The 11,705-nt window shown below is 35.8% G+C and overlaps 1 long non-coding RNA gene across 1 annotated transcript; it reads left to right on the plus strand.

Annotated features, from left to right (window-relative positions):
- Positions 1–2,080: 2,080 nt before the first annotated feature.
- Positions 2,081–10,803, plus strand: LOC149779652 (uncharacterized). Its single transcript, XR_016415419.1, has 3 exons — positions 2,081–2,182; positions 8,204–8,308; positions 9,953–10,803. It is a non-coding gene; the product is annotated as an uncharacterized LOC149779652 (long non-coding RNA).
- Positions 10,804–11,705: the final 902 nt, after the last annotated feature.

Consider the following 11,705-nt stretch of genomic DNA (forward strand, 5'->3'; position numbering starts at 1 on the left):
GACGGATGGTGTGGTGGCAATGAATGTCAAACCATCAACAATCAATCTATATGCTATTATTATATTTAATTTGCATTCTTAGTTAGTTATTTTTATTCTTAATATCCAGTGCATTATATAAAATTTTATTTTGTAGTTGACCTTGTCTAAAATCAAGCTCGTTGTCTACCTGACCAGAATCATTATTTTTTTTTTCAATTCTGCAAACAACTTGTAAGTAGTTTACATTTATATGTTAGTGTGGGTTAAATATTAGGATCATTATCTTAATCTGAGTCAGTGACATTATATTTATCAATGTTCGTTAGTATAATGTTAGTGACAGACCTTCTAATTATAACTTGGATTATTCTAGAAAGGAACTTGTAGCCCTCACCCTGGTACATTTTTCTTTAATAGGTTTTAAAAAATCGTGTTTACTGAAAACATTTATTTCTGTAATAAAACTGGGTATAAATAATGTGTATTGGTTGTATTCCGGTTTTGATGTGGATGAAAGTACTTATTTTTCTCTGGAATTACAAAGTGCTCTATACTGATATATGTGGGCAGATACAGTCACTTGGAATAAGAGTGAATTGAAATAAGGGCCTCTTGGATTGTATGGTTGTAATTCATCAAAAGACTATTGGTACATCATTAAAATTCAGGCTATTGGAACATCAATACTTTTTAGATTGCAGGCCACTATAGGCACATCAACACTTCCGACGTTGGAAATTATTTGAAATACCACGAAAGTTTATTCAAAACGTAAGTCATTCGGACTTCTCTAGAAATTCTAGTAGTATTTAATTCGCTTTACAGTAAATTATTTTTATTTTTTCACTTTGAAGTCTTCGGAAATAAATTATTTGTTGAATTTTACAAAACTTTCTTGGTTTCTTTTCTATAACTTATTTCAGGACCAGAGAGTCGTATAACACATATGGCTTAAAGCCGGGCAGTTTTATATTTGCCATGCAGGATAGTTTTGAGACAATAATGCTGTCTAACAGTCTCCATTTATTGTGCATATTTTTATTCGATTATTAACTATATAATATTTATTAGATGAAACACTTAAACATTTTTGTTTGTGACATATTTGATATATAAAAAGCTTAACTTGACAGTGGAGTCATGTCGGTGCACTAAAACGTTTTGTTCTTTCTCCCGAAGTATAACAAGATGACATTTACATGACTATTCCGCTATTATTTGTTCGTATCGAGTAAGTTAAACCCAAATATGCTGCGATGTAATGATGTAAAAGTTTTAACTTAGAGATACAATAGGCAGACACCTCTTCTGCACTTGAGCTTTTACATACAACATATAGATATGGGGGTGGGGTGAATAAAAACAAACAAGAGTAGCATCATGATGCGAAATGAATAATAATTACTTCTACATACAAAGAGACATAATTTAATAACAGACTATGCAGAGTGTGCTAATAACTAAATGGCATTTTGTCCTTAAGTGTGCAAGAGACAAATGTTATGCACAAATCAACCTGCCTAATATGACGCAAGTTAGACTTTTGGAAAAAGGTATTAAAAGTAAATGAAGTATATTTTTCTTAATTAATTAGTCATACTAGCATGCTATTTTAATCATAAGAAAATAACTTATATCAAGAACATAATCAAATAACTTGGTATTTGTTATATATATATATATATATATATATATATATATATATATATATATATATATATATATATATATATATATATATATTCCACAGGGGATGAAAACGATATTTGGATTTTTTGTTATTTATTCGTGAGTACGTTGTTGTGTATATGTTTATTTTAATTCTTGCACAAGATATCAAACGCAAATGGCTTCCCACAGGCAGACCAGGAAGCGATGGTTAATGGCCCTCCGAGACATTGAGTGACGGACGAGGCAAAGACAGAATACCACATCAGCGTGTCCAAAATAAATAGAATTGTATAATACACAAATCATATTAACACATTGGTCAATGATGAATGATTTATTAGGGATATGAGGAATGTCTTTCAGGTCTCAAGAACCGTGTAAAACAAAAGTGTAACAACAGGTCCTTGCCCATGTAAATTACAATATTGTTTTCTCCATAATTGACAGGACAGTATAAAGGCACAAATGTACCGATAGTAATTCATTGACTACTAACCCAGTGGACGAGGCTGTATCAGGAGATTTTCAGGTAGGACTGACGTCGTGTGTGTGTGTGTGTGTGTGTGTGTGTGTGTGTGTAATTCTTAAACTAAATATATCATAAAAATATGTAGAGGAACTGTACCATCCTGAAACACTTAAATGTAAACGAAGACTATAGTTATAACATGACATTAATTTTCTTGTAATACATTCACTATAGTCTTTGTAAAAAACACAAAAAAAAACAACTGTGCGCAATACCTTGTGCAGCAAAGAGTTTTGGATAATCTAATTTTTATGTTCCAAGAACAATTTCTAAATTTTCACAAAAGCATGTCCGGTTCGGCTTTATACAGATCTGCAATGATTCATTTTATCTTCATCATTTGATAAATTGGATTTTAAAGTATGACCCAAAAAGGTTTTACTGATGACTTGTGTGAAACCTATCGGTAAAAAGAAAGTACACGTTAAGGAGATGGCTTTTTGAAAACAGTTGACTAAAAAAACCATTCATAAAGATTTTTGTGTATTATGTAGTACATAATTTTCAAACGCATATTGTACACATATCGTCATCAGTGAGATATCATCAGCAAAACTAAAATTGTTAAGAAAATAATGCATCTGGTTACAAAGCTAGTCCACAGGTGACACATAACGAACTTTCAGTTTAAACTGTATGTGTATACATTAAAAGACACGGGCAAGAGAACGCATTACTCCACTGATTACACGGAAGGGATTCTATTCAACACTTAATCAGCGCACACACAGCAAATGTTCATCATAACCAGTTTACTGTAGTATGGACTATGTCAACGGGAATTTGAGTATCGATAAAAAAAATTTAAAAGCGCCCGATGATTGACTCTATTAAATGGGTCAATAGCGTTCCCAACAAAATGTAAACACAGTGATTCTACGTTCTAAATAGTAGTGACAGTTTGTTTCAAATCGTATGGGATTACGTATATTAAGATGTATTCGTTAAAATCAAACTGATCATCAGACAATTCTGAAAATCACGATACATTCAAATATTTTCGAAATAATTTTCGTACAGGCAGAAGGTCTACTCTTTTTTTCTGTCTCAGGTTACAAATTTTATTTTTGAATAGCGGAATAATTGTAAAATTTGTATAAATCATCTTGAACAAACTTATTTACACCCATACAGCTCAACAGATCAATTCAAGATCACGGAGTCCATTATCTGAAAATTTAAAATTTTATACTTAATAAAATATTCCGCCCTCTTCCCTCTTTTTTAAGCTATGGTACATTCGATTTCGGTCAGTAAAATAAGTTTTAAAAAGTTGAAGGGGGACAAGCACGCTAAGTAATATTATGCATATTCTAGCCATTTTTAACTTTTGAGGAAGAATTCAAACCAATTTTTCCATGTGTTGCGTATATTATCTTGACCATGACTCATATCTATTCAAAATGGCTGCTTTTTGGAAGATGTGGACTTTGGCTTAACTTTCTTTCAGAATTCACTTAGATCTAATTGTTACATTATCTTGCAAAATTGATTGCTCTCTTTTAATTCTTGATTCCTACATAGTCTAATGTCATATTTAATTTGCGCAATATTTGGCGCATTAGGTCAGTCTGAGGCCCGTGACGATATTTACCATTATCTCGCCACATGAAGTAAGCGTTTCGTGCAAAATCGTGCAGTTCTTTGACACGGTTGTTACAGCCATCGTAATACTGAACATTTGGATGTTATTGCTAACTGTTTACCAAGAGTTCGACAAACTGTTACTATATATGTGCAACACTCATTAATCTGTTTCCTATAAACAGGATTAGTATAAATACTACAGACCGCTACACAGCAAGGATCTCTCTCCTATGAATACACATTTTTTAGATTACTTTGGTCGGCAGTGATGTCTGGCCAGTCGATGATCTACTTTAAATGTAAGAGTTCATGTGGTTTCAAATCATTACAGATGGGATATGATTGGACCCTACTCTTACGGATGAATGTGAAGATTGTGTAGAAACATAATGATCCAAACGCGAGACAGCATTGTGTTTCGAGGCACGAATTTTTTAAACTTTGTTGCATATTCTACACTATTTTCATGCCTGATATGACACAGCCGTGTTCTTCTAAAACGGGAGTGCACCTAAACGTAATAGGATTTCCATTTTCTAAGACGTAATTTCTACAATATAATCAATCTTACCCAAGCTATCAACAAATTCGCTACTGTCTTCAATTGAATGACTAGATTAAGTCTCAATTTCCGAAAAAGCAATGATGAATCACCTTTCTTAATAATAATAATAATAATAATAATAATAATAATCCGGGGATCATCGAAGAATTCTACTGCTATAATACTTGCAATAAATCTACGATATAATAGGTCATAACCTATGTGTACGTCTTCAAAAGCGTTGATGGGGGATTCATAAACGTTCTCATGAACTGATGAAATACAATATATCTCTTAGTCCATAAGCCAACTCTTGTAGAAATATGTCAAATATATCGCAAATATTTCTCACATTTTAGATATTATGAGTTATAGAATGGCAGTTATACAAAGAAATAAGTAAATTTGGCCATTATCTATTGTTGAGCCCAGTAAAAGTTCTTTGCTTGTTTGAGCTTGAGTATTCCTATTTTTCAACACATATTAGGCCAAAAGTCGTTTTGCAATATAAAAAATCGAAACAAAGTTGACAACTGCGAAATAATCTTCACTTTTTAAATATATTTCACCATTTGTATATCTTGGTAATATAATTTTGAAAAGTATATTCTACAGGTAATAATTTATAAATGTAAACGAATATTGGAAGCACTGATTTCTTTGCGTAGTTAAGTTTGATACGCTGGGTTAGTTTGCTTTTACTTCAAACATTTTTCAAAGATATTCGTACAATCAATGCCAAATCAATTATCTTCTCATTTTGGTTTGCTTGAATTTTACCGTTCTAATAAACATACGTATGTAGTTTGTAATTTAGTACAAAAGGTCCCATAGAATTAGCAAACTGCAACGCATTCTAAGCCCTTTCCCTCACCTGTTAAATTCATAAGCCTACCTGGGGGTTACTGGGCCATGGCATATGAACCCCAGGTTTAAAGGGTGGGGCCAGTTAGCGCAGACTGCACTCCAATTAAAAGCTCAATTGCGCAGGCATTAAGGAACCGTCTATTGTGTAAGTCTATCCATATATCTATATGACTCTATCAAGGCCTGCAGCGATGGGAAAAGGACGAAAACGGCAGGTGAAAGATGACACTGTTAGCCGCAATCCCAATCCTACATGCACGCGACTCAGGCCTTCAGCCGTCTGATGTTGATCCGGTGACGACACCATCACCCGGCATCAGCCTGAGTGACCAAGCAGCCGTTTCTTGGGACAGCACTGCTTGCTTCGCATGGAGAGGGGCCTGGAAAAGGTGGCATAAATAAAGCTAGTCTTCTAACCCCCCCCCCCCCAGCTGGCCTTCCGCAGCCAAAGGGCGTCTTCAAAAGCGGTCACAACATAATAGAAAAAAGATGGCATGCCCCACCTGCCTCACGTCGTAGGAAAAGACTAAACCTGGCTTGTTGGAACATTAGAACAATGCTAGACTCAACCGACAGCAACATACCAGAATGACGCTCTGTCTTAATCGCATACGAACTCTCTCCTTGGTGTTGACATTGCAGCACTTAGCGAAGTCCACCTTTCAGAGGAAGGAAGCTTGACAGAACTAGTCGCTGGATATACCCCGTACTGTCAGGAAAACCAAAGACTGAAAAACTACATTCAGGAGTTGGTTTCATGGTCAAGAACTCAATCGCCACCGAGTTAACAAAACTTCCCACTGGTCATACCAACATAATCATGTCCATGCATGTCCCTTTAGGGAACCAACAACACGCCACACTCTTCAGTGCTCCAACACTCCAAGCAGATCCTTCTGAAAAGGAAAAATTCTTAACCGACCATTGCAGACTTCTGAAAAGCGTCACAGAGAGAGACAAAATAACCATCCTCGGAGATTCCAATGCCGAGTGGGCCGAAACTCAGAAGCCTGGAAAGCCGGTCTTGGGAAACATGGCGTGGGTGGCTGTAACGACAATGGGCGATTGCTTCTTGCATTTTGCGCAGAACTACAGCTCACCATCACAAACACCGTATTTAAGCGGAGGGACTTAAAAGATGTCTGTCATACCATAACGATGCCCAATGCAGAGTGCCACACAGATCATCGTCTTGTCCGATGCAAGCTCGACTTCCACTTCAAGCCCGGGCATAGACAACAAGGAGGCACCCCGAGAAGGAAGCTCCAGGTCAAAAACCTGTTATCTGCAGACATCAATGCAGATTTGCAAGAGAGCCTGCAGTCTAGACTTGAAGAACATAATATTTCGCCTGATCTACCACAGGCTGCCATTCTGAAAACCTCAGAAATCCTTGGATTCACCACTAAGAAAAACAGAGACTGGTTTGATGAAAACAACCAAGAAATCCAAGAAAACTGTTTGCCACAAAAAAAGAGATCAATGCACCAAGCCCACCTCTCTAAACTATCCTATTCACAGAAGAAAGCAGCTTTCCCACACTGTAATAGACTGTGAAAGTCACAGAACAGCTGAAGCCTGGAAAGGCTGCAAGAAAAGATGGTATCCAACCAGAGATATGGAAGAGAGGAGGTCCATCATTGCACACAAAACTCCACGAGTTCTTCGTTTGCTGCTGGGAGCGAGGTAAACTTCCACAAGACCTCTGAGATTCAGTCATCATCGCCTTGTACAAAAACAATCCGCACTATCCTCAACATCCACTGGAGTGGCTCAGTCACCAACACTGAAGTCCTCAAACAAGCAATGATCACCAGTGTTGAGGCCACGGTCATGAAGATACAGCTACGCTGAACAGGACACGTGTCCAGGATGGAGGATCATCGCCTGCCAAAGATGGTGAGCTGTCCACTGTCCATTGGCCACCGTGATAAGAACCATCGACAGCAACCACCACAACCCAGACGTTCCCCAGCTTCTGTGGACGGACGTGCAAGTTACGCATTGGGCTCTTCAGCCACCAGCGCGCCTACATTAGACGTGGACATCTACCTTCCTAAATCTTCTCATGCGAAGTTAAGCCAACAACAACATGTGGTACAGTCTGTCGAACTACTGGTCGAGTAACTTTTCGACCGTTTAGACCTAAATGCATGTATTATTTCATCAAACTGTCAATATTTTGGGTTTCGCTATGTCATTATTACCAATATAGTTCGCATGTTCATTGCTAATTAATTTGATTAATATACATGATGTAAATATTTAAAACCAAGGTGGTCATTCTGAGTATATTACTTGTTCATGTTTATCAACTATATGCATATGTATATTTATGGGAGTGTAGCAATCTCTCCACCATGACTCTTTTCATTAGCCAAAAAAGGCTACAGCATGACGGATACTAATATTTTGTATTAGTGTTTGGGAAACTTATATAACACGCATCGTACATCAAAGCGTTGGTAGCACTCAAAAAGTTTACCTTATAATCGTTTATTCTCTTTTTTCTTGAATACATACTTAGATTTACAAGAAACAGGTCTTTATTTGGGGAAAGTCGAAGGGTAACAGATAGTCTATAATCTTTCAAAGTTATTATGTTACTTTGAATATCATACCATTGTCATGACGTTACTTTGAATATCATACCATGATCATGAATATTGTTATCTCTTTTAAGTTATTTTCATTTTTTTGTTTTCTTTTCTTTGTAATTCTCTCAAGGCACAGAAATGTAATTATCTATAAGCCGACCCAGTGCAAGGTGGCTCACAGTTCAAATTATGTAAATACCTGCATTGTACACGCGGTTTTACAATGCTTCCATTACGAAATCATGATCAATTTGGTATTGCAATAGAGTGATTTATTTTCGGTAAATATTGATTTATTCATTCAACTTATTCAATATATCGACATTTTAAAAAATTATTTTATTTAAATAATTAGAATGTGTACACCTAGTTATAAAACGTTTAAGGTTTATTAGGGAAATCCGACCTTCTTTTTCTTTCGTACAGGTCTGAAAACATCGAATAACATCGAAATGACGAGGGTTTGTTTATTTTTAATCTCTCTTGCTGTTTGCATCTACACAGCCTACTCCTTTGTAGGATTCGAGACTGGTAAGTTCTGTCTAATATGTCTGTACTTCTGTTTGTCCGTCGGCTTACACGTCATTCTTTTAATTTATATAGGTTTCATAAATGCATTTCCTTAGAAGCACGTGAGGTTCTAGCATCTGATATGGACTGAGAGCGACGACCTTGAATGAAGAAATCATGCGTATTACACATAAACAGTAACATAATGTTTTAACAACCATATTTAGCGACTCTCTAGTTTCATTGAAAATATGTTATATAGACTTAAACAATTTACAAACTTTTTTTTTTTGCTTCAATTTTCTCTGTTCACTCCTTGTCTTTGTGATGCCCTGCATTTAAGAGAATGGATACATAATATATCTCTCCATGTCGAAATTCCAATTTGTATCAAGAAAGTACGATCATCCTTTAATTAAGGAAAATGATATTCCTAAAGTATACAAAACTATTCCCACATTTATACTCTAAATGCACATGACAATGTGATTTCAAAATGTCAATATGAAGACCCTCCCCATGACCTTCTTGAATTTGTAACCCAGAAAAACTTATTTTAAATCATACAAATAAATACATTATTTAAATGATATAATGTTTACCTTAGCACAATACTACATCTTAATCCAAGTTTCTAATTTGGCAAGAAGTTGTCCCACACCTGCTTTATCGTCTGCTTTCCAACTTGTCAACCTGCCGCTCGAACGGATTCTCAAGAAATTCCACGGCGTATAGTCTGTTTCTAAATTCTTTAGTATTTTTTTCCAATAAACGAGACGTAGTAAACCCATTACATCCTATTCATTGTTGTTTCTCTTCAACATAATAGCTTATTTTTTTTAAATGTTTGAACTTTTACTAATATTTTACAAGATCGGTTTAGTTTGCTTAAAGTCTCTTGACACTTTTGGCATTGTTACGTTGAATTTTGCAGCAACAAACCAGACCTAACTCCTTGGCTGAAATGCTAACAGAAAGAGTCCAATGTAAGGCATTTCGTTTCAATTGCCCGGTGCAAATGCATTATATCTATTCAAAGCTAAGCGCAGAATGGTCCGAAATATCGCGAGTCATGGAAACACAGGGGTAGTATCCTATGTTTCCAAAATTGATATTATTTTGGACAAAATATTCTGGTGACAATTGCCGATTTTCAAATGATAACCATTGCAGTATTGTATTTTTGTCAATCGGTCGAAATCGGTATGCGTTTTGCGTTACTATTGGTAACGGAAACATTACGACAGCGGTGTATATATCTATATATATCCGTCTCATCGTGATTTTTCGCGGATTATAAGTTAAAGATGGAAACGGAGTAACAACCAATAATGTTGGACGAATTCTTGCAAATGTTTTAGTAAACGTAATGGAATATACCCTTCAAAGTAATCCAAAACTCAAAATTTCTTAAATTAACTTTTAGATCAATGGCGTAAGAACTCCAATAAAATTGTCCCAGAAAGCGCAGGTTCCATAGTTGGTCTCAATCAACGGTGAATGTAGACGTGGTGGCAAATTTCCGCCAATCCGTAGGTCGAACCAAGATTTTGTATTGATTGTCTGATGATGTGTCAATGTGGCATGTCACCGTGGTTATTTTTCTTCCTGAAATATAGGTATTTGTTGATAGCATACATGAGCCTAACCCTTTTCTATTGATAGGTGATCTAATGATGCTTCAGATGATGACGAGTATGCTTGGCGGTCAGAGGGGTGCACAACCACCACAAGCTCCTAGCGCAGGTTCGGAGCTGGGCAGTCAAGGACAGCCTCCAATGACGCGCCGTGGAGGTGACCTTGGACTTGCACCCCTGATGCAGATGAGATTCCTGTCCGCCTTGATGAATTAATCGTCCCGCTACACATTCAAATTACGTCCTCTTGATTGGTCTTATTCACATAAACGTACTTGAGCCGGTATTTAAAAAATGGTTTCATAACAGAACTGCACAAATGAAAATATTGGAAATGTGTATCGCATGTGTTTACTGGATGCCGAACGTTATGTGTTTAAAGCTGATGTTTGAATCTGTACAGCAATCCATTTTTGTAACATATTTCGAGTAAATCTTTTTTAAGTTCATGAATATTTCCTCATACAACGCCGTTATCATGACCATCCCGCGCATGGTGAGCATGCGTCCATATTTCGCCAGGATATTTGTTGCTCTCAATATTAAGTGTTATTCATTATATATATGTTGATTTTCACCTAAAGCATGTATGCCGTTTCTCGTACAGTTTTACAAGGTTTGACTATTCTCTCTTTGACATGATCTTAAAAGAGTGACGATCATCGCGCGTTCATTTCAAAATAAAACCTAATTATATAGTTTAAAAAATGATAGTGTCATTCATTTATTTCGAAAATCTTAATGTAATCGATGGAATATTCTAGATATTGCAAGCAGGACAATATATCGTATGGTTCAAATGGACGAATGCTCTACGCTATTGATGTGTATATAGGTGTGTTTTTTAATTTATGCAAATAAAAGTACTTACATACATAATGTTCTTGGTTCTCTTCAGTGTTCCATCTTTAACAAGAAAGCGTGTGTATCACATGCTGTGATTGCAGGTGAATGTTTCTTGCAATTTAAACAATTTCGATGTCTTTGATGCTTTTGGATTACACCTGTCTGAAAGGACAAACATTTGATACTTTTCGGGATAATACAAACGACTGAGGAAAAGGTTCGTCGTTTTTAAAACCTTTTTGTCATGTTGTCACATGACCTTTAATGGCATTGTGACCTTTAATGGCATCGTGACCTTTAATGACATCATGACCTTTAATGGCATCGTGACCTTTAATGACATCGACGTTACAATATCTGTCTACTATTTTTCTATCTAACAATCCATTTATTTAACTACTAAACTATTTATCTTGGGTTTTAATTGGCTCATTGCACTAATTAGACTCTTTCCTTCAGTTATTGCGAAATTGGGACTTGATTGGCAATTAAATACACACCAATCGCGGCATGTTAAGAAAAGTTATATTTTTAAAATTATTAATGATTTTTTTTTTTTTACAAAACCATCGCTCAGTGTTAAAGTTTTGGTCACCTGAACATGATTCAGCATTTCCAATTTTATCTACCTGAACTATAAGTTCTGATTATTATAATCAAATTTATTAACGGTTTGTAGCTTTAAGAATCAAAAATGTTAAATAAGCACTTCCTCTATTGCTATTTTGGATACGTTGACTGGTTACTATCTTTAATCAGCTGGTTCCTGCCTTTTTAGGGCAGAAACCAGCATAATGAAGAACCAGACAACTGATAATGACATTGACAAAATAATAACGGCCACAGCTCTCATGTTGGTATTTTTCTTTTGCTAAACTGTCTAATCGGTAAATAAAATGCTTGCACTGGCAACCATATTGTAAAGGACTTTTGTT

Source organism: Sinohyriopsis cumingii, chromosome 17 (assembly GCF_028554795.1).
Source record: "Sinohyriopsis cumingii isolate HCF-2022 chromosome 17, ASM2855479v2, whole genome shotgun sequence".
In the NCBI taxonomy this organism is placed as follows: Eukaryota; Metazoa; Mollusca; class Bivalvia; order Unionida; family Unionidae; genus Sinohyriopsis; species Sinohyriopsis cumingii.